Source organism: Phoenix dactylifera, chromosome 14 (assembly GCF_051530095.1).
Source record: "Phoenix dactylifera cultivar Ajwa chromosome 14, Ajwa_hap1_PhDact_Kaust_v1.1, whole genome shotgun sequence".
Classification (NCBI taxonomy): Eukaryota; Viridiplantae; Streptophyta; class Magnoliopsida; order Arecales; family Arecaceae; genus Phoenix; species Phoenix dactylifera.
This window is the reverse complement of record NC_143203.1, coordinates 22,857,509-22,878,673: the sequence shown is the minus strand read 5'-3', so window position 1 is coordinate 22,878,673 and position 21,165 is coordinate 22,857,509. Positions and strand designations below refer to the sequence as shown.

The 21,165-nt window shown below is 46.8% G+C and overlaps 3 long non-coding RNA genes across 3 annotated transcripts; 2 read left to right on the top strand and 1 right to left on the bottom strand.

Moving 5' to 3' along the window:
- Positions 1–814: 814 nt before the first annotated feature.
- Positions 815–1,578, top strand: LOC103705074 (uncharacterized). Its single transcript, XR_603728.3, has 2 exons — positions 815–1,006; positions 1,217–1,578. It is a non-coding gene; the product is annotated as an uncharacterized LOC103705074 (long non-coding RNA).
- Positions 1,579–17,853: 16,275 nt separating this feature from the next.
- Positions 17,854–19,138, bottom strand: LOC120112710 (uncharacterized). The gene is made up of 2 exons (XR_005514323.3): positions 18,716–19,138; positions 17,854–18,280 (listed from the first exon to the last, which is right to left on the bottom strand). It is a non-coding gene; the product is annotated as an uncharacterized LOC120112710 (long non-coding RNA).
- LOC120112709 (uncharacterized) lies at positions 18,153–20,736 on the top strand. Its single transcript, XR_005514322.2, has 3 exons — positions 18,153–18,291; positions 19,767–19,816; positions 20,578–20,736. It is a non-coding gene; the product is annotated as an uncharacterized LOC120112709 (long non-coding RNA).
- The last annotated feature ends 429 nt before the right edge of the window (positions 20,737–21,165 follow it).

Here is a 21,165-nt window from a genome sequence, read left to right as displayed (position 1 = left end):
AGTTTATATGCATAAGGATGCATTCCTAGCTAACTATCTTGCAAAAATTCAAAAGGTTTAGGGCACATGAACAACAAATAAACCTACAACCTCCTTTTAACAGAGTGGAGGTACCAACCTCTTGGGCTAAATTCGAGTGTTTCGTTGGGAGCATAGCCTTAAACTGGACCGTAGGTCCATAATATACGAGGTTGTGTGAGGAGTCAGGTCGAATGAAACCTAATTATGGTATTGAGTCTCTTGTTCTCAAATGTGGTTGGGACAATATTTGGTTCATCATATCCTTGAGTCCACCTGATCCATTTGCACCCCAGTTGGACTGGGATGAGTTAATTAAACGCTCAAGCTAGCTTTAAAGCCCCTCAATCTTCCAAGAGATTTCCATGGCTAGCAAATCTCGCAATAGATTTCTATGTGGTCATAGAATCATACTAGACCAACAGGTGGAAAATTTATAAAGAGGCCGTCCTTCTAGTTTTTATAATACATTTACCTCTCTACCATTACAAAACTTAACCACTAGAAAGATGGGGACGGCAGCACAATTTTCTAACATGTCGAGGACCCTATCTTTTTGATGGAAGGACCGAGGAGAGAATTAGGAAACACAATAAGTGGAGTAGTATCTCAGAGAAGAAGATTTTCACTACCAGTCCTTAAACAGCTGCCTTAATGCCTTCTATGACGCCCATGGGACTTCTCAGGGGGAAGAGAAAATTAGTGTGGTAAGATAGGGAGAGATCGGTAATTTTTTCCAGTTAGAACTCAACACTGCAGATACATCTATATATGGTATCAAGAACGATATCCAGGAAAGGATAATCTCTGATTTGGACAATCTCTGCAGATTCATCACCATAAATGGAACTGAGGTAATTGTCCTATATAAATCCACCTGATACTCTTTGCAGGCACAAAACAATACTTCACATCACAGGAGCAAACATGGCCAAACAATCCACCCTCATGGCTTCGTTTGTACTACTTCTCTTGTTGATGGCTTCTGGTCTCTCTCTCTCTCTCTCTCTCTCTTTCTCTCTCTCTCTCTCACTCACACACACACACACACACACACACACACACACATGTTGTTTAAACTTGATAATGTTTTGTACTAATTGTCAAAGAGATCAGGATTTGCCTAATCTTTTTCTGCAAAAAAAAAAAAAGTTTTGTAGTAATGGAAGTTAACAAGGTCAGTCTTCATTTTATGCAGGTCGGGCAATTTCGACAGCTCCCGGATTCGAAGCAGATGCATGCATGAGAGATGCTGATTGCCGGGCTGAGTGTGGGAAGTGCCCCGGTGCCAATTGCCTCGGCCACAAGTGCTTCTGCACATGCGATACCTGATGGCCTATCCTTCTCTAAAAATAAGATCCATCAACATGGATGGAGTAGCACAAATTCGCCTTCATGAATCCCAAGTGATGCTGCGGCCTTTGTATCAGCTAAGTTAAATGCAATATAGAGCTTCAATAAAAAGTTCTCAAGAAAAAAGTTCAACAAAAATGCTGTGTTTTGTCTTCAGATGTATACCGTTTCTCGAACAAAAATGCTGTCCACCATGGAGTTGGTTTATGTCGCAATATACTCCCCTCCTCAGCCCGCTTTCAGCCCGATTTTAGGATTAGGGTTTGTGAAATGGCGCCGCCGAGCTCTATTCCTCTATTCCCTCAATGTCCGGTGTCCCTCTCCCTCTCCTCAGTCTCCTCTCCTCCATACCTCAAGTCCACCTCCCCATGGCTACTCTCTCCTCCTCTTCTCGCCCTTCTCCTCCTCCTCCTTCTCCACCCTTCCTCCTCCTCCTCCAATTCGACGGCTCCGAAGAAGCCTTCTTCCAGATCCAACGGCGCCGAGGTCGCCGGAGACGACCTTTTGGTATCCTGCACCAACTACCGGCCCTCCACCTGGGAGAAGATCTCCGTCGTCCCCCTCGACATCAACGGTCTCAAGCAACATGTCTCCTCCCTCAGCGCCTTTCCATCCTGCCTTCTTCACTCCCTCTTCCTCTCCCTCGCTCGCCGCAGCCCCCACTCCTCCTCCTCCTCCTCCGCCGCCATCGACGAGTGGTGCCTCCCCGCGGCGGAGCTGTCCCGAAAGCTAGTCCATGCCACTCGGAAATGAGACGAAGCCCTCCTCGAGTCCTCCCGTCTCAAGCACTCCCTCGCCAGGCTGAAGCGCAAGCTCGGCCGGCTCGAGTCCCACTGTCACGACCTGCAGGCCGCCCTCGACCGCCGCTCCTCGCCAACCCTGCTCCAGACCACCTCCCCTTTCTCAGTCGAGACCTTTCTTCGGGTCGTCTCCGACGCCCGTGCCGCGGGCCGCCACCTGAGCTGCTCCCTCGCCGCCCAGCTCCGTCCGGACCGGATGGCAGCCTGCTCCAGCTCCACGACGCCAGGGCCGCCTGCCAGTGGCGAAGAACACCGGGCGGACCGCTCTTCTAAGGCCCTGTTTTTCGGTTATTTTTTTGAAATTTTCTGTGATTCTTTTTTCTTCTATTTGTTCCCTCTTTCTTTCCTTTTCTCTTTTTTGAACACAGAAACTTTTATTAATTCTGAATATTAATAGTTTTGAACGCAGATTAAATGGATCGGGTTGGGTAAATAGGTTAAATAGGTTGGGTTAGGATAAATAAGGCTAAACATGTTAAATAGATCGGATCAGGTTGGGCAAACGGTTACCTATTTATTAACCAGGTTAAACGGATCGAATCGGGTTATTTGTTTATTAAACATGGCAGGTTTAGATTGTAATTTTTGACCTGTTTAATAAACAGATTGGGTTCAGGTTTATGATTTTCTGACCCGACCTGTATATGATCCCGATCCGTTTATGATCCGATCCGATTGCCATCCCTAAGTATGGGCAGTCATCAAATTATAAAAGAAGAATTTATTTTTCTTTGCCTTCATCATGATCTCTCTGCAGGCAAGAACTCTTTGCCTTTTACATTCATTGCTTCTCCTTATCTCTAAATACTTCCGATAGCATTATTTATAAACTGGGTTTTGAAGACCAAAGGCCCCTTCAGTTATTTACATTCACATTAAACATGTCAAACGCCTAGAATTTTATAATCAAATGCATATGGGTCTCTATGAACTAATTAATTGCAACTGTAATGGATAGTAATAAAATATTTCCTAAGATTGCATTTGGATTGGAAAAAAAAGTAAAATAGCAAATGTTATGCATGTAGGAATAGTTACGTTGTAATAACTTTTCGGTTGGCTCCATTATTTGGAATGACTTTTTGGATAATAATTGTTTATCCATAAAAATTGTAAAAAGTAGCCATTAATGCTTCCTTTATACCAAAGAACAGCTCATGGCAGCTACCCCTTGGAATACCTATAGCTATCATAAGGTAGTTTGACCGGCATAACTATTACTTGGTTGTGCATGCCTCTTTCTCAAATATTATTTGGCAGGCATAAGGTTTATTCCAAGTTTTATGCCTATTTTATTCTTTAGTCAAATTTAGCCTAAAAGTTGCCAAGTTATTAGCGATTTGAAATATCTACATAATTTTATCTTCTCAATCCCAAAAATCTTCTCAAGTTTCAAGCAAATCCTTTTATTTTTTTAAAATTTTTATATTTGTATACATAAAATCAAATTATATGCACTACTATCCATAACAGATATGCAAGTAAAATTGCTAGTGTAGACTAAGTGAAAGACATTATGAGAAGAATGGCAAAGATCGACATGCAACCTTGGTGCTATCCTTCACCATTGCCGGAGTGCTACTCTTTGGTGGCCCTACGTAGGGCAGGTGCAAGCATAACCTTGATGAATAGGTGCAGCAGCGTGGGGATATGTTTAAAAAACAGAGTCAGCATATCACTACCTTGCTAGTCCTAAATGAATTGGCTTATTCAAAAAAAAAAGTCTTGTACTTTGGAAGATCTATCTTGTATCTCATAATTTATGGTTTAACCCCGTAATAACTCCAATTTTCCCTCTTGAAGCTCATGCTCCTGTTATAAATGATTCTTTTGTCCCGAAATGGCCTAATAGAAAATCCTAATTTGATGGGCTTTTCGAAACAATCAAATTCTAAGAGCCTGAACTATTTGATTGAATAAATCCTCTCAAGCATGCATCTGCAAGTACATCACCCCACAAGCGAAAAATACTATCAACATGCCGGGGTGGTCTGCCTCGGGAAACAATGTGACCGGCCTTTGAAGCATGGAAGTAAGCCAACTGTTCATTCCATAATCTCTGCATCAGCCAAGATAATTACTTTCTATATTGTATAAATATGGTGGGATAATTTTGTCAACAAAACCACCATGGTGGACTCTTATCATCAAGTTTCTTTGTCTGTACAGTGCGCACAACTCTATAAAAGGTTCTACTAGCTCAATATGCGAAGTTTTTACACCTGCTAGCTTAAATGTCAACCATCTTATAGCGTTTGCTAGTCATGCTAATTTTTCTATGCTTATGGAGAAGGATTTTAAGGGATTACATCCATTTACTCGAAAGGAAATCACCTAGATGTTTATGTCTGATTAGATTTTTATGGTAAACGGAGGAGCTTGCCTAGAAGCTCTTATAACTTTTTTCATTTTTCTGGGTCTTCTTGATTTGGTTGATCTGTTGTATTTTTCCTTGCTTTTTTTTTGATGAAAAGGGAGTCCTAGCCATTCAAAATTTATTGAATCTCAATTCTTTACAGCAACAAAGCTGATAGGGAAGAAGAAAAGACTGTACAATGTTCAGCAGAAACTTCTGCACAAACAAGAAGGTAGAAAGATATTCAGTGGAAATGGCAAGACAGGTCTCCCGAGTTTACGTTAACGGCTCTTTAGAGTGAGAAGCTCTGAGGAGAGAGAAAGTGCTGAGGAGCGAGAAAGCTCTGTCAACCCAACGGCTCTCTTCGCCGGTGGTCGGTGAGCTGCTGCTGGCCGGGCCTGGGCGGTGAGGAGGGTTTGTCGTTCGGTTTGCTCTTTGTGTTGCAGGTCTCCCATGGCCAGGAGGAAGGGGAAGGAGCCGATGGAGGGGTTGACGGGTCCGGCAGGGGAGCAGTCATCGGGGCCGTCGTCCGCGGAAGGCAAAGACCCGACGGAGACGGCTGCGGCGGCGACGACAAGGACGTGGGCGGAGGTTGTAGCGCAAGGCAAAGGTATGAATCTAGTAAAGAAAGGGGAGAGCCCCGCTGGCCGGGCGCGGCCGGCTCCATGGGTCACTCACCGGCTGACAGAGACGGAGGTGGCTCGCCTGAGCCACCACTTCTCGTCGGTGTTTGAGCTCCCGGTGGAGCCCATTGAGGCTGCTCGCCGGGAATGGGAAGGGTTAGCACTCGTTGGCCGGAGCCTCGGTCGGCGGGTGCCGGTCGAGTGGGTGGCCAAGGATGTGGCCGCCCGACTGAGGAAACCAGGGGAGGTGGTGGCGGTGTCTTTAGCCGACGACCACTTTGCCCTGCGTTTCTGGTCGTTGGAGGTTCGGGATCGCGCCCTATCGGAAGGGCCCTGGGTGGTGGCGGGGCAGCTCTTAGCCATGGAGCCGTGGACGCCGGACTTTCTACCTAGGGAAAATCCGGTGCAGAGGGTGGCGGTTTGGCTTCGGCTGCCTGGGCTCCCTCCAGAGTATTGGTCGACGTCGACCCTTCTGGAGATCGCGGCCAAGGCAGGCCGACCACTGGCGGTGGACCGAGTTACAGAGGAGCGCCGAGCTATGGGGTTTGCGCGGGTCAAGGTGTCGATTGACGCTTCTGAGCCCCTCTTCCCTGGCATCCGGATACTCGGGAAGACGAAGGCCCTCCGGCAGCCGTTCGTCTTCGAGAGTCTACCGGACCTTTGCGTGCGGTGCGGTCGGATCGGACACCTTGAGTCAGGGTGCCGATTTGGGGCTCCGGCTCCGGCGGATGGATGCCCTTCGGGGGAGGAGATCCCCGGGCCGATCTACGGCCCGTGGTTGGTGGCGACCCGTGCGCGGCAGACGCGGGAGAAAGGTCCGCCGCAGCCGCAGCCGGGGAAGACGACTGAGCCTTCAGTCGGAGCGCCCCCATCTCGGCCGCCCTCGCCGGTTGCCTCGCCCAGGCTTCCGGTGTCCCCGCCGGATCTTGAGGGCTGGCAAAAGCCAAGTAAAGTGGCCCGTCGCCACTCCCCGCCGGCGGAGGGGGCCCCGGCTCCCGGTAGGCAGGAAGAGGACTCCCGAGTCGACATGTCCGGCGACTCACTCGTGGGACGAGTGGACTCGGAAACTGGGTTGACCCTTGGTTCCAAGAAACGGTCCAGATACTCTGGGTCGCTGCTTGATGCGGGCCGCCCACAGCCACAGGGCGTGGGACGCGTGGGCCACGGGGGAGATCGCGGGGCACGTGAGTCCCGCGGGAGGCATGGCCGTTTTCGCGCGATGGGTTCCCAGGCCCGTCGCGCGATGGGTTTGGCGTGGCCCTGCTTGGCTGGGGCCCGTGCGGAGGATTCTGGGAAGGCCCCTATGGGCGGGGGCCTTCCACTGTTCCCAGCCCATGTGGGCCCTATGGGGTCCACAGATGGGCCTGCTATTGGGCCCGATCCATGGGCCGAGCTGGCGGGTGAGCCTGGGTTCCAGTTCAGTGTCCGGGCTTTGGGGGTAGCCTCATCGTCCGAGATCCCTACTATTCTAGGTTCCCTAGCGGCGGATGTGGGACTAGGGGATGGTGTCTCGAGCGGGCCCGATTTGGGCACCCCGACCATGACCAGCGATTTTCCAGTCGTTGTAGATTGCCCGATGCGGGATGCGCCTGCACCTGTAGAGCCTGGGCTAGGTGACTCGAGTGTCTCCGAGGAGGCGGTGAGCAGGTCTACGGATCACTCGACAGTCGTTCAGCGGGTTCGGGCGGCAGTGTTGCGTGTTGTGTCCGGGCCTAGTGTGGATGAGGGTTTGCGGGATGTTCCTCATCACGAGGCAGCGATGGACCCTACGGCCCAGAGGGTGGATGTGCTTGCGGCCGACCTCTCGGACTTCTCCCCATGAGGATTCTTGCATGGAATTGTAGAGGGGCGGCTAAGCCAGCTTTTATGTCATCTTTCAGGAGGTTGGTTCAGATCCATAGTCCAGAGATCTGCCTCCTCTATGAGACCCGACTGTGTGGTAGAGGTCTGGATCGTGTATTACGGCGGTTTGAGGTTGAGTGGGAGTCATATGTGGTTGAATCCCAGGGGTTGTCCGGGGGCATTGTGGCTTTGTGGAAGCGGGGTGTGGCCACAGTCAATGTTTTCCATAACTGTGCCCAACAGGTCCTGATGATTATTTCGGAACCTAATGGTGCTCCATGGATATTGAGCGGTGTGTATGCTAATACTGACCATCGGACCAGGAGGGTGCTGTGGGATGAGCTTACCCACTTGATCGCTCAGGGATTTCCGACGGTGATTGTGGGTGATTTCAATTGTATCTTGGAGAGGAGTGAGAAACGTGGAGGGAGGGCGTTTACTGATTCCGTGGACAGGAGGGAGTTTCGCGACTTCATCTCGAGAAATGGCCTAGTTGATTTAGGTTTTTCCGGCTCGCAATTCACGTGGTGTAATAACCAGTCTGGTTGCGCCAGAGTGTGGGAGCGGATTGATAGGGCGGTTGCTTCTGCTGACTGGCTCACTAGATTTCCTTCCTACAGGGTTAGCCATTTACCCCGTATTGCTTCGGACCACTGCCCGTTGCTGGTTTCGACGGCAGCGGGCTCTAGTTACCAGTGCCCCTTCCGCTTCGAGAAGGTTTGGCTGTCCATCCCTCAATCCTGGGACATTGTTCGAGGAGCTTGGGGTCTGCCGGTTCGCGGCGACGCCATGCAGAGGGTCTCACGTAAATTGGAACTGACTAAGCGACGGCTGCGGCGGTGGAATCGTGAGGTTGTGGGTGATATCTTTAGGAAATTGGAAGGTGTGGAGGCCGCGATTGCTGACCTTCAAAGAAGAGAAGATCAGGTGGGTGTGCTCCCTGAGGCCGATATGGTTAGCCTCCGGGGACTGCTCGCCGCTCATCACTCGATCCTGCGTCAACATGAGATCTTCTGGAGACAGAAATCCAGAATCCAGTGGGTCAGAGAGGGTGACCGGAACACTAGTTTCTTTCACCGCTCTACGGTCATCAGAAGGCAGCGGAATATGATCCGGTCCTTGCAGGATGACCAGGGCCATCGGGTGGAGGGCGATTCAGATATCAGCCGTATTCTGCTCGATTTCTTTCGATCTCGTTGGACGGAGGACAGTGGGTCTTATGTTGCGGGCCAGCTCCCGAGGGTTGAGTCCCAAATTGGTATGACCGAGAACGCTATGTTGGTTCGACCAGTTACGGAGGGAGAGGTGCGTGAGGCCATTTGGGCTCTAGGGGAGGATAGGGCTCCGGGCCTAGATGGTTTTCCACCTTTCTTTTTCCGGAGATATTGGGGTATCGTTCGGAGTGCAGTGGTGGAAGCGGTCTTGTGTTTCTTTAGGCGGGCTGGGATGCCTGACGATTGGAAGGCCACTTTTGTCACTCTTATACCTAAGCGTCAAAATGCGGTCGAGCCGAGCCACTTCAGGCCGATTAGTCTGTGTACAACTTTATATAAAGTTGTCGCAAGAACACTCATGGTTCGTATGAAACCCTTCCTTGCTGACATTATCTGTCCCGAGCAGGGTGCTTTTGTGGGTAGCAGGAATATTTCAGACAATGTCATGGTGGCCCAAGAGATGATGTGGGATCTTCGACGGGCCCCGAAGCGACATTGCCTGATGGCTGTTAAACTGGATATGGAACGTGCTTACGATAGAATCAGGTGGAGCTTTCTTAGGTTAGCCTTGGAGAGTTTGGGGTTCCATGAGACATGGATTAGGTGGGTTATGGGGTGTGTTCGGGGACCGAGGTTTTCTATCTTAGTCAACGGTTCCCCATCTCCTTTCTTCAGATCTACTATGGGGCTTCGGCAGGGATGCCCGTTATCTCCATACTTGTTTATTATTTGCTCTGATGTCTTATCTCGCTCGCTGCGGGATGTATGTGCTGCCGGTGAGCTGGGGGCCTACGTCCCAGCTCCTAGGGCCCAGCCGATATCACATTTACTCTTTGCTGATGACTGCCTCCTCATGACTCGGGCCCGCGTTGTGGATGCTCAGACCATCAGGAGGGTTTTGGCTGCTTATTGCTTTGTATCTGGTCAGAGAGTGAATGTCCAGAAATCCTCCATTTCCTTTAGCCCTGGTACGACACTCGCGGTTCGACGGGGGATCCGGAGGATTCTGGAGATGCCCGAGCAAGATGGAACCTGGACCTATCTGGGTGTTCCGATCTCGGGCAGGAGATTGCGTGTGTCCGAGTGTACTGGACTGGTGCAGCGGGTTCAGGGTAGACTAGAGGGGTGGTGGGCAGCATCCCTGTCGATGATGGGCAGAGTCACGCTGATTCGATCAGTTTTGAGCTCTATGCCCGTCTATCTTATGGCAAATACGGTGGTGCCAAAGTCTGTTCTACTGAAGATTGAGCAACTTTTTCGGGGTTTCCTATGGGGCTCACATGGAGGAGGACGGGGGGTGCACCTGGTGGCGTGGGAAAGCATATGCCTTCCTCTCAGCGAGGGTGGTCTAGGGGTGGCATCTCTCCTCGAGAGACGAGAGCTGCTCCTTGCCCGGCATGCCGCCCGAGTCATTCTGGAGCCGCGGGGGTTCTGGAGTCGGATCATCACTAGCCGCTATGGACGGGCAGGCCCAGAGGGCTGGGCCCGAGGAGGGCGGAGTTGCTCCTTTCTATGGCGCGAGATAGCGCGGTATTTGCCGCTAGTGTCTAGTCACACCCGATGGTTGATCGGCGACGGGTGTAGTATCGATGTTGCCAGGGACCCATGGGTCGACGGCCTTCCTTTGCGGCTTTGGCCGACTACGGTTAGTGTTGAGGCTGGGGAGGGTCTTCGAGTCTGTGATCTCATGACCCCCGGGGTGGCTGGCTGGGATGAGACTCGGTTGACCAGGTTCTTCGGGCAGTATTTGGCGGAGCGGGTTCGCTCACTCCCTCTACCACAGAGTGGCGGACCTGATGTTCGTGTGTGGAGCTCCTCGACCAGGTCCCGGGTTAGGATGGGCGACCTTTCCCGTCTCCTTAGGCGTGGTAGTGAGCCTGGTCCGGATTGTGCCTGGATTTGGCGATTGGGGCTCCATCCGAGGGTAGCGTTGTTCCTCTGGAAGGTGGCCTGGGACCGTCTTCCTACGAGTGCTGTTCTCGGCGGTCGGGGTGTGAGGATCCCACTGGTGTGTGGGGCTTGTGGTGCGACCGAGACGGTGGACCACGCCCTATTTCGGTGCACATGGGCTAGGGCTACTTGGCGTCTGGCAGGGGTCCCACATGGGGTATGGCGATGCAGGGATATGTTCCTACAGGCCATGCGTCAGGGATCGGGGTCCCCAGCGCTTCGTCAGGCGGCTATTCGAGCGAGCTGTCTTGCCTACCAGATTTGGCTGGCCAGGAACGCTCGCCTGTTTGGTGAACGACGCATGTCACTGCGATTCGTGGTCGAGAGTGCTTGCGCTCGGGCGGCTGAGCTGTGTTATACTAGTCCTGTTGGAGGGACCTTGACAGCTCAGGACATCTGGGGTTCCCACCCTGCCTCGGCAGTATCCCGTATGGTGTTTTTCACCTGGGAACCCCCACCCCCGATGTCACGACCCCCGCCCCGTTCCCGGCGGGCCGCCGCGACGGTCCTAGGGTGCGGGTAGGCATAAGGCCACCAGCCACCACGTAGAACCCTACTACCTATTAATCATCAATAAATTCTGAAAATTTTGGCATGATGCATGCACAAAATGATCACCTTTCCTATGGTGACCTGTCAGGATTATCTCATTACATACAACAACGCTACCTGTCAGAGCAGCAATCACATAACCTGTCACATAACGAACCTGGACAATATATATCAATACATCATCACAGGCATATAACTCAACTGTATAAAAATCTGGTTCCCATTCTATCCATGGTCAAACCCATATCCACAACAGGATCTATGACTGTAACTATACACTAAATACAACAGAAGGTTTATAATACACCAAAAGGGAATAAACCTCTATCTACATTATACTATACTATACTATGGAGCGGCACAGCTAGCAGGCAATCTCTAACCCTGCTCTTCTCTATACAATACCTGCCCTGCAATCAAAAACACCAAACTGGGGAGTGAGTATATAAATACTCAGTGAGTGGAGTAGAGAGTACTATGAACATGAGACCAGATATAATCATGGCTCGATGTGAAATCTCAAGATCAATAACAAGATGAACATGATCTCAACATAGAAAATATGGAGTAAGTCATCAATACCACCACAATCAATATCAACTCATCTGAAACATATATGGAATAATCAAGTAAACATATATGCTACTCATGAATATGCTCAACAGGTCATAGTACTGAATCATATAAATCAGGTGTCAATAGGCTGAATCATCAACAAGACAGCTATCGGGAGGTGGGTTTTACGCCCCAGGCGAACCAGCAACAACTCCCTACTGCCATATGCATATATCGAATATGACACCACACCAATGTGTAAATCATCACTAGACAGCTGTCGGGAGGTGGGTTTTACGCCCCAGGCGAACCAGCAACAACTCCCCGCTGTCACATGCATATGCAGGATAAGACACCATATCGATAATGTAAATGCTAGATAGCTATCGGGAGGTGGGTTTTACGCCCCAGGCGAACCAGCAACAACTCCCCACTGTCACATGCATATGCAGGATAAGATACCACACTGATCATGTAAATGCTGGCCAGTATCCAGAACAGAAATCCATCTCACATCTACATACTAAACGGCACCTCGCGGGAATTCTACATCCGCGGAAAGCCATACTGCACCTCGCGGGGTCTTACTATGCCCGGCGGCAAGCAGAATATAAGTCGTAGGACCGGCCGATCCTACGCCTAGGGCCGTGTCCCCCCCTAGGAAGGGACTGGGCTCCGCCCACCCAGAAGGCTACTATGTGCACAAAGGCCGATGTTCAACCCCATCGACTATAGGTGTCCTGCAGATACTGCCAAGCCATGCATGAATGCCATAATGCACCCTCCCAATGCTCTACTAAAAGGAGCATAATTAAGAAAATGGGCTCTACAAATCTTTAAAATAGAGAAAATGAAATCAATTTACAAAAGAAGTCATTTCACAATTCAGATCCAATTTAATTACTCATAAATGAGTATAATCAAGGCTACCACTCACAAGTCTTTGAAATAGAGGAAATGAAATCAATTTACAAACGAAATCATTTCACAATTCAAATCCAATTTGACTACTCATAAAAGAGTATAATCAAGGCTACCACTCACAAGTCTTTGAAATAGAGGAAATGAAATCAATTTACAAAAGAAGTCATTTCACAATTCGGAATCAATTTGATTACTCATCAACCCCTCGTAATTCCTCTCAATGTTTCCTCAAATGCATGTACAGAATAATCAAGCATGGAGAATCAAGATTATAGAGGAATCTACTACAACAATTAATCAATAAGCTCAGGTGGAATCAAGTCACACTTGGCAACATTCATGAAAATGAATAAGGAATGTGCTCATGGTGCAAAGTACATGACTCCCACTCACCTGTCAATCTGGCACAGCCCTGATACGCCTCCAAAAATTTACAGTAGGCAGTGAAAAACTTCTTCTTCTTGTTCCCTAGCTTCTTGCCCAACTGTGACATGCATTTATAATATATTTAGTCCTGTATCAAGGGTCATAATCTACGTGCCAATTATAATATAGGGAACTTTAATTGATTCAACTCCCCCGTTCCCTAAATCTTTTCTTTTCTTTCTCTTTTTCTTTTTCTATTAATTAACTCATCATTTATGTGTATTAGGGACTCCCTTGCACGAGTACAAAGTCTCCCTTAGCCTAATCTAGGCTTAATACCCTATTATAGCATGAAATCCCCTATTTTCCCACTCGGATGAACAGTAATCCGGACCGACAGCCGGTTACTTCATCCTGGGTTTGATCCACTTTCCAAACTCCAAATTTGATGAAATTTTTACCTAACATTCTACACTCATAGGGGATTCCAAAGAGGTAACATTCATTGCTATCGGAGGTCGTTTGACCCTCTAAATAATTTGCCGAAGTTGGGACTTCGACACAGTTTTTCCGTAGTGCCGGAAAAATTTGTCAAAATCCGATTCTTCCTCTTTTAACCGCCTCTACAGCCCTTATCCGACCCCTCTAGACTATATCCACCCTTTGTATAGCCTAATGTCATCAAAAGACTAGATAGGGACGGATATTTACCTTTTTTTTTTGGAAATCGAGGTCCTTGCGTAGAGAAGAAGGAGATCTACACTTTTCCCTTCAGCTCGTAGTGCAACCGGAGCTTTCTTGCACCTCGAATCCCCTTCTTCTTCTTCTTTCTTCTTCTTCTTCTTCTCTTTTTCTTTCTTTCTTTCCTCTCTGTTTCACGCCTGAGACTCCCTCTCTCTCGGTTTCATTCCACCGACAGCACAACCCTCTAATTAAATCACATCAAAACACTATTCACCCTTTGTTTAATATTATTAAATTCTCATTTTGCCCTTAACACTTCAACATATCTACTGTTATGCCATTAACTTTTGATTCCTTTCCAATTTTACCCTTACCACTACAACGCATCTACAACTATGCCATTATTTTTTCATTCCTTCCAATTTTACCCCTCATATCAATTTTAAATGACTATTCTATCCTTTTTTATATATAAAAAAAAAATATTTTGGGGTTATTACACCCGAGTTTTCTTAAGGTCAACTTTGATGGGTCTGTTCTGGATGGTGGTTTGAGGGGAGGCGCGGGTTTTGTTATTCGGGATCCGTCTGCTAGGGTCGTGGCTGCTGGTGGCAGTCAGTTATTTGATACTTCGGTTCCATGTGCGGAGCTGAGTGCAGCCTGGGCGGGCGTTCGCTATGCCCGATGCGTCCTACGGGCTAGGTCTATCATCCTGGAGGGTGACTCAGCCACCGTTATTAGTTGGATCCAGGGGGGTCCGAGGGGTGGCGGGTGTGACCATCCCCTGCTCCGGGACATCTGGGCCATGGCGAGGGATGGATGGGCCTTTCAGGCCACGCATATTTACCGTGAAGGTAACGGTGCTGCGGATTGGGTAGCCGCGTTTGTAGCTTGTCACTCCGGAGACACCTTATGGCTTGGTGATGGGGAGCTGCCCTTGGCACTCCGAGGTATTTTATTTTTCGACTTTATTGGGTCTATCCGCTCTCGCCGGGTATGATCGACCCGCACTAGCAAAAAAAAAAAAAAAAAAAAAATTCAGCTGTAACTATGAGACTGAAGCAATCTCTCTGCTGGTAATAAGTATGATATTCCTGGCATTTTTAATAGTCTCTTTTATGCGAATTACAGGTTACATAGTTCCAATAAATTGGGGTATCTCTAAGGTCATTTATAAAGTGGGGTGGGACATCCCCTCCTTTTCAATGCCCAAAAAAGCGTATTCAGAAAAAAATTCCGTTTTGAGGCATAGGGTCTTTTCTTACTGTGATCTAGCCAGAAATGAACAATGTTGATATATCACAATATTTTATTATCAATAAACACATTACTGGATACAACGGGGAAAGGATGTCCATGTTCACATTCCATGGTTATCCCAATTAAAAACAAAGCAACTTTATTTTCATGAAGGACATTATATGCTCTTTATTGCTCAGTTGTTTCTCCACTTGTGCTTATGGAATAGGGAAACCTGAAAATCCAAAGTGAAAAAAAAAAAATTAAAAAATCTTAAAGACTGTCTTTAGCAACTTAATTTCTTTATGAAACAAGTGCAAAAATTCTTGTTCTTAATTTAACCAAAGATATTCTTGTGGTTGGCTCACTGACTTCCGCATTTGCTTCCATGGGCGAGGGGTTTGCCACAAAAGCCGGCCGCTAGGACAACCTTTGCCATGTCAATTTGCTTCTCAAGCGTGGGATCAACGTGTTTGAAGGCGCAGGGAATGTCGGTGTTTTGGATTGCAGCGCAGCAATCTGGGGATGGCAAAATCACCGGCCCTCCGATCGCAACGAACTGTTTGCACTTGCTGTTTAGCTCTTGCCAGTTATCGTTGCATGGCTGAGCCTCCACGATATTGCATGCTGGAGAGGATAACTCCGGCAAGGGCGATGGCAAGGACCAAGCAGCCATGGCGGAGTTCTTCCATTTTTGCCTCCCTCTAGTCTTTCACTCTCTTAGGGTTGTGTGGTCTTGTTGGTGTGGGTGATGGCGTAGATATAGATTAAAGTGTGAGGCAATTGCATTGTCGTGTCTCCTTTTGCTTTGGTATATCACGTTATTTGCACACCATGGCAGGTGGTAGCGTATTATGCTGCTATTGCACTAGAAGTATGAACATTTTTATTTAGATCTCAATCTTTTGGAGGTGCATACTAGGTTGGTTCCTCTTGTGTTGAGAGGTTTTTGTGCTAAACCTCTCCCCCAGTGCCTAATCTCTCTCTATCTCTCTCTCTTTCTCTTTCTTTCTACCTTTACTTTTCTTTCCAAACAAAAATACTTCGCGAAAAAAGGGCTAAACAATCTGCATTCTTTTCTTGTGTGTGTGAGAGAGAGAGAGAGTGAGAATAATATGCGATGTGCATGCATGGAGTTTTATAACTTGCTGCTTGAGTAACCCACATAACTAATTTTAGAGTTTCACTCAATGGTGAGTAATTAATCCACGTACCCATTTTGAGGTGAGTTCGATTTCCTCTTTGTAGAAGACAAATTAATTTGCTTCTCAAAGAAACCAGTACCTATTGGTTTGTCAAGAATATTTCATATTATTATCTAAACTCTGAAACTATAAATTGTGCTGAAAAAAATTGGAACAGAAAAAAGATGCAATGATGCATTCGGCATGCATGATTTTAGTATGTATAAACAATTTCCTTTCTTTTAGCTAGGCATCAACAATGAGGCGCCTGTTCTCTGAAGAAGATAAAATTACTAGAGCCTACTCCAGAGAGTAGGCTGGTTTATAGCTTGCAATTTTGCTGTTCGGATAGCTCGAGTGTGAGAAAATTAATGCCTCCAATCTGCGGCATAACCATTTTGGGTTTGGATTGATTTCGCATCTTGTCTCTTAAAAATTTTCTTCTGTTATATCTCCAATTCGGAAACAGCATAGAACTGCAAACGTAGTGGGTTTTGCTTCCACTAGTTTACATTTTTATTGTTCCCTAACTCCTTCCTAGGCAATTCAATATCAAAGATCCGTAACTTTATTACCCTCTCATGCATGCAAAATTGATGATTAACCAATAGCAAAGCAATACTAGGGCACGCATACAGTCTCTATATATTTGGCCATCCATCGATGTCTGATGACAACCCCATGCAGCAATTGTACTCAAAGAGGAACAAGGAGATGACAAACCTCAGAATCTTTTCAGCACTTGTTTTCATTGCTGCTGGAACCCTACTCTTCAGCCATCCTATATGGGCCAAGGACTGCAGCAATGATCGGACTCTGCTGCAAACAACATGCAAGCAGTATGTGCAGTTCAACCGTAGTGTTGTTCTGTGATTCAAAGCATAAATATACCTTGCGTGTGCCTGCAGTATGTCACGCCAGCAGTCGAAAAGCAAATCAACATGAACAAAGTGGTCTTGATTGCTTCAATTTGTAACAGACCATTCGACCATGGAAGCCAATGCAGAAGTAAGCAAGCTTTTTGTGCCCAGTAACTCTTTTGGAGACGCAATGAAAATCTTTCTAAATATTCTAAATAAAAGTAAAATTATTTTTCAAAAAATAATTTCGAGGTACTATGAATCAAGAAAGAATTAACAAGGACATATTTTGCCATGAGGTCGGAGATTGCAAACATACTTCTCTATTTCTAAACAATGGTCTTGTTAATTTTCTCACTTGTTAACAAATCTAGTGTACTGAATCCTTCTGGTGAATTTAATGGTGCTTGTCGTAGTGCATTTCATTAATCCATGTTGTGCCAACGATCATATCTCTACCTTAATTAAGGAAGTCTTTAACATTCATGTGGTTACAGGTTTTACTGTTCTGCGCTTGGGATCCTCTCCCCTTTATTAGTGCATGTTCAAGGAAGATGCTCTGAGTTCAAACCCAGATATGAGCTGTGATAACCAGAAGCCTGGAAAGTAGACCCGAAGGCTGGGCTGAGCTAGGCATTGGCATGGCTCATTTTGGTCATACCTTGGGGTTGAACCTCATCTATCCGATGAGTAAGTCTAATTGTGGAGCATGTCACCACCGCCAAACACGACACTATGGTTGAGCACGTCACTATGATTGAGCAAGTTGATCGGCCTCTCCTGCATAGCTGACGGTCGGATCCAGTCTACCATTGAACTCACCTCCTCTCCCTCACCTTCTCTCCTCCTCGACCTCCTCTTACACCCTCAACAAGCTCCCTATTGGCAACGACCGACAATGTCGCCTACCCTCCTTGCAAACATGTGAAGAACATGACTGGACTCCATCATGGTTGCCGCCATCTCCGATATTACCTAGACCTACTCCATCCTTGAGACCCTTGACGAGCATCCCGACCACGAGACTGCTGTCGATGTTAAGCTTCCAGCTAGCTCCTCTCGACACCACCTTTCGATCTCCACATGGTCGAGCAACTCCTCTCGCCATAAAAAAAAAAAAAAATCAAACATACATTAATCTATTATTAGAAATCTGAAAAAATAAATAAATAGAATCTCTGTTTCTAACTCTCTCAAAAAAATATGATAATGACGCCTATTGCAGTACAAGCAATACGGATATTTATTTGTTTATTTATTTTTGTATGATATGTTAGTCAGGTTATTCTAAGCATAGAAGCCAAAATATCATGCATTAACAAGAGACAACAGATTAGCAGGAGAGCCGAACACTCCCATTGTCATTCTAAACAAGTTCCCATTGGCATCACGAAGGCGGCCTAATGGTCGCGGCCGCTTCAATAGCGCACACGGACAGAGCTAGCCGACAACGTTAGCCCAACGGCACCTTCCATCTGTCACTCACGGAATCAGAAAATAAAAATAAAAATGATTATATCACGTGGCCAGTAGCCCTGGCCCACCCATGAATTATATGGGCCGCGATTGCTTGGGAACCGCCCGCCTTTCCCAGCAATCGGAGGCTTCAAGAAGCCTCGATCGGTGGGGAATTTCATCATCCTCTTCCCTCTTCTCCACTGTCTCTCTCTCACAAACCTTCACGGTTGGCAGGATCCGGTGTTAGACCCACGCCGTCGGAGCAGAGGGCTGCATCGTCGGAGTAGGAGACGAACGATCCCCTTCAAAGCAGGTAAAACCCTTCTTCATTTATTTTTTTTTAAGATCCAGCTTAGAGATAAAAAAAAAAAAGACGGGCGTCGGTCGGGGTGGCCGAGCAGCATCGGTCACAGGCCACGGCGGCCGCAGGCCGTCGGCCGCGAGCACCAGTTGCGGCTGCAGGCGCGGCCGGTGTCGCTGACCGGCCGGGGAGCGCCACCGGCTGTGGCTCAGGCCCTCCCCGAGTCCGATCTCCACTCCACAGGAGAAAGAAGGGGAGGAAGAAAAAAAAAAAAAAAATAATAAGAGAGATGAAGAGGGGGAGGCAGACCGCGGCTACCGAGGCTGCCATAGGCGCAACTGGTGCCGTCGGCCCCAAGCCGACCCTCTCCCGAGCCTATTCCCCTTCACGGGAGAAGGAAGGGGGAGGAGAAGATAAAAAAAAAAAAAAGACTTACCAGTGGGAGATCCGCAGCCGCAACCGCGGACACCGGCCTCGGCCGTGGGCCGCGGGTCGTCGGCCGTGGGATGCGGGTCGCCGGCAGCGGGAGGCAGACGCGGCCGCGGGCCGCCGATGCGCCCCCGAGCACGACCACGGGCACGGCCGCGGGTGTGGCCGTGGACGCCGCGGGCCGGCCGCCGGGCGCCATCGGCCGCTGCCCGTTCCTCCCAAGCCTCCCGAGCTCGCCCTCCTCCCTCCATGGGAGAAGAAATGGGAAGAAAGGGGGAAGGAGAAATCGGGAGAAGAGAAGAGGAGGAGAAGAAAAAGAAAGAAAAAAAAAATGGGAGAAGAAGCTTCGGGAAGGAAGAAGGAAGAAAAGAAAAAGAAGAAAAGAAGAAAAAGAAAAGAAAAAGAAAAGAAAAGGAAAGAAAAGAAAAAAAAAAAAAGAGACCCTTAACGGGTCCGACCTAACGGGCCTGATCCGAGTACGGGTCCGAATCTGTTAGGCCCAAATAAAAGAAAAGAAAAATGGGTTTAGCCAAATTTGACTAAAACCGAGCCCAGTCAGATTGGGCTAAGTCCGGACGAACCCAAACTATAAATTGGGTTAAATCCGAACCAAATTAAGCCCAATTGAGTTAGGTCTGAACCTAATTAAACTGAGTTAGTCTCAGCAGACCTAAATTGAATATGAATCAAGCCCAATTCAAAACCAGTTTAACTAAATTGAGACCGAATTGACTTTGGGCTGACCCTGACTCAAGCCTAGATGAGCCACATTGACCCTGGACCAAAATTAAACCTAATTGGACTTGAAATTGAGCCCAATAACATAATCAGAAGACCAAATTGACCCGATAGGGCTAGACCCAATCAAGAACCGAGCCCAATTCTTTAATTAAAGACCCAATTGACTTACGTGAACCCAATCTGGTTCTAAATCGAGGCCAAGGGCTCTAAATTAGGTAAATTGGACTTGAGATCCAAGCAAGTAAATTCATGTTATGATAAATTAGAAAATTATGAAATAAATAGAGAATAATATGACCCCTATGTGATTTATTTAGGTGATCAAGGATTTGTCACCCGAACGTAAGAAATTGGAAAGCATATTGCTGTAAGTAACCTTGGCACTGATCTTAAAGTTTTTAAATTACTATTTATTCATCATTATGAAAATGTATTGCTTACGATATATTTTCCTCAAAATTAGGATCAAGTATATGATTGCATGTGATACATGAATTTGATTAAAGAGCATCCTTCATGAATATTTGATGATGTATGAGTTATGAAATTATGATTATGTTAGACTGCATGAAAAATGATATTTGAAGCATGTTTATGCATTTTAAATTATATAATGCCATTTATCATTTTCAAACCTATTTATGATGATTATGATTTATGAAAGAAAAAGAATATGATTTATGAACTCTCAGATAGCTATGACCACCTCTAGAAATAGAGGCCAGTCGACACCCTGGAGCTAGCATCCAAAGAATAATAGGCCCTCTGCCAACGGGTTAAAGTTGGTAACGAATAACAGAATTAGTCGACTAAGATTAACAGGCCCTGTCACGGGATTATAGTGACCATAGCAGCACATCCGTCTGAGAGTATGTTTTATAAAGTATGGATAAATGGCAATATTTTTATATGACTTGCATTATCATGATTATGAACTTTTATGGATAGAACATGCATTGCTTTATGACCTGATTTGTGTATATCATCTATAAAATGTTTTATTTTATATCAACTGTTGGCATTTTAAATCACTGCATTGGCATAATTGTACTTGATCCAATAAGATAGTACCTGGTTACTTACTGAGCTGTGTAGCTCATACCTTTTTATCCACTTTTTTTCCTACAGATGATTAAGACCACTAGGAGCAGGGAGCTTGATGTTATTCAGGGTTGGGGTAATTGAAAATGTTATGTAATAATCAGATTTTAGAAGCTCTGTACTGTTCCAACTTCATGAACAATGTTATGACATTAGTAAATGAAACTATTTATTTTTATTATGAAATTTTATGTGGCTTCGTGTTATTGTGTGCATAAGATAGCAATAGCACGGCCGTGTCATGATCCGGATTTGGGGCGTGACATGAGCAGAAAGGAAAGGAGTAGTAAATTATTTTCTAGCAATAAAAGGAGTTTATATCGGTCTGTATGCAAATGATATTGATATATTATATCGACGTATTATGTTTGACTATATTTGACATGGTTAGAAAACCAATTAACTTACAATGGGCAAATCATTTGGCTAAATTGGCTCTCTTTTAGACTATTTTAATGTTGTGATACTTATGCTGAGAGTTAAATGATCAAATCAACTTGTACCAACTTGAAAATCTGTCATCTAACCCTGTCCAAGTAACCAATGGTGGCAAATAATGCACATAGCTTGAGGGATCATGAACTTGACCACCTCCCCCTTGAGGAGAGTTGCCAA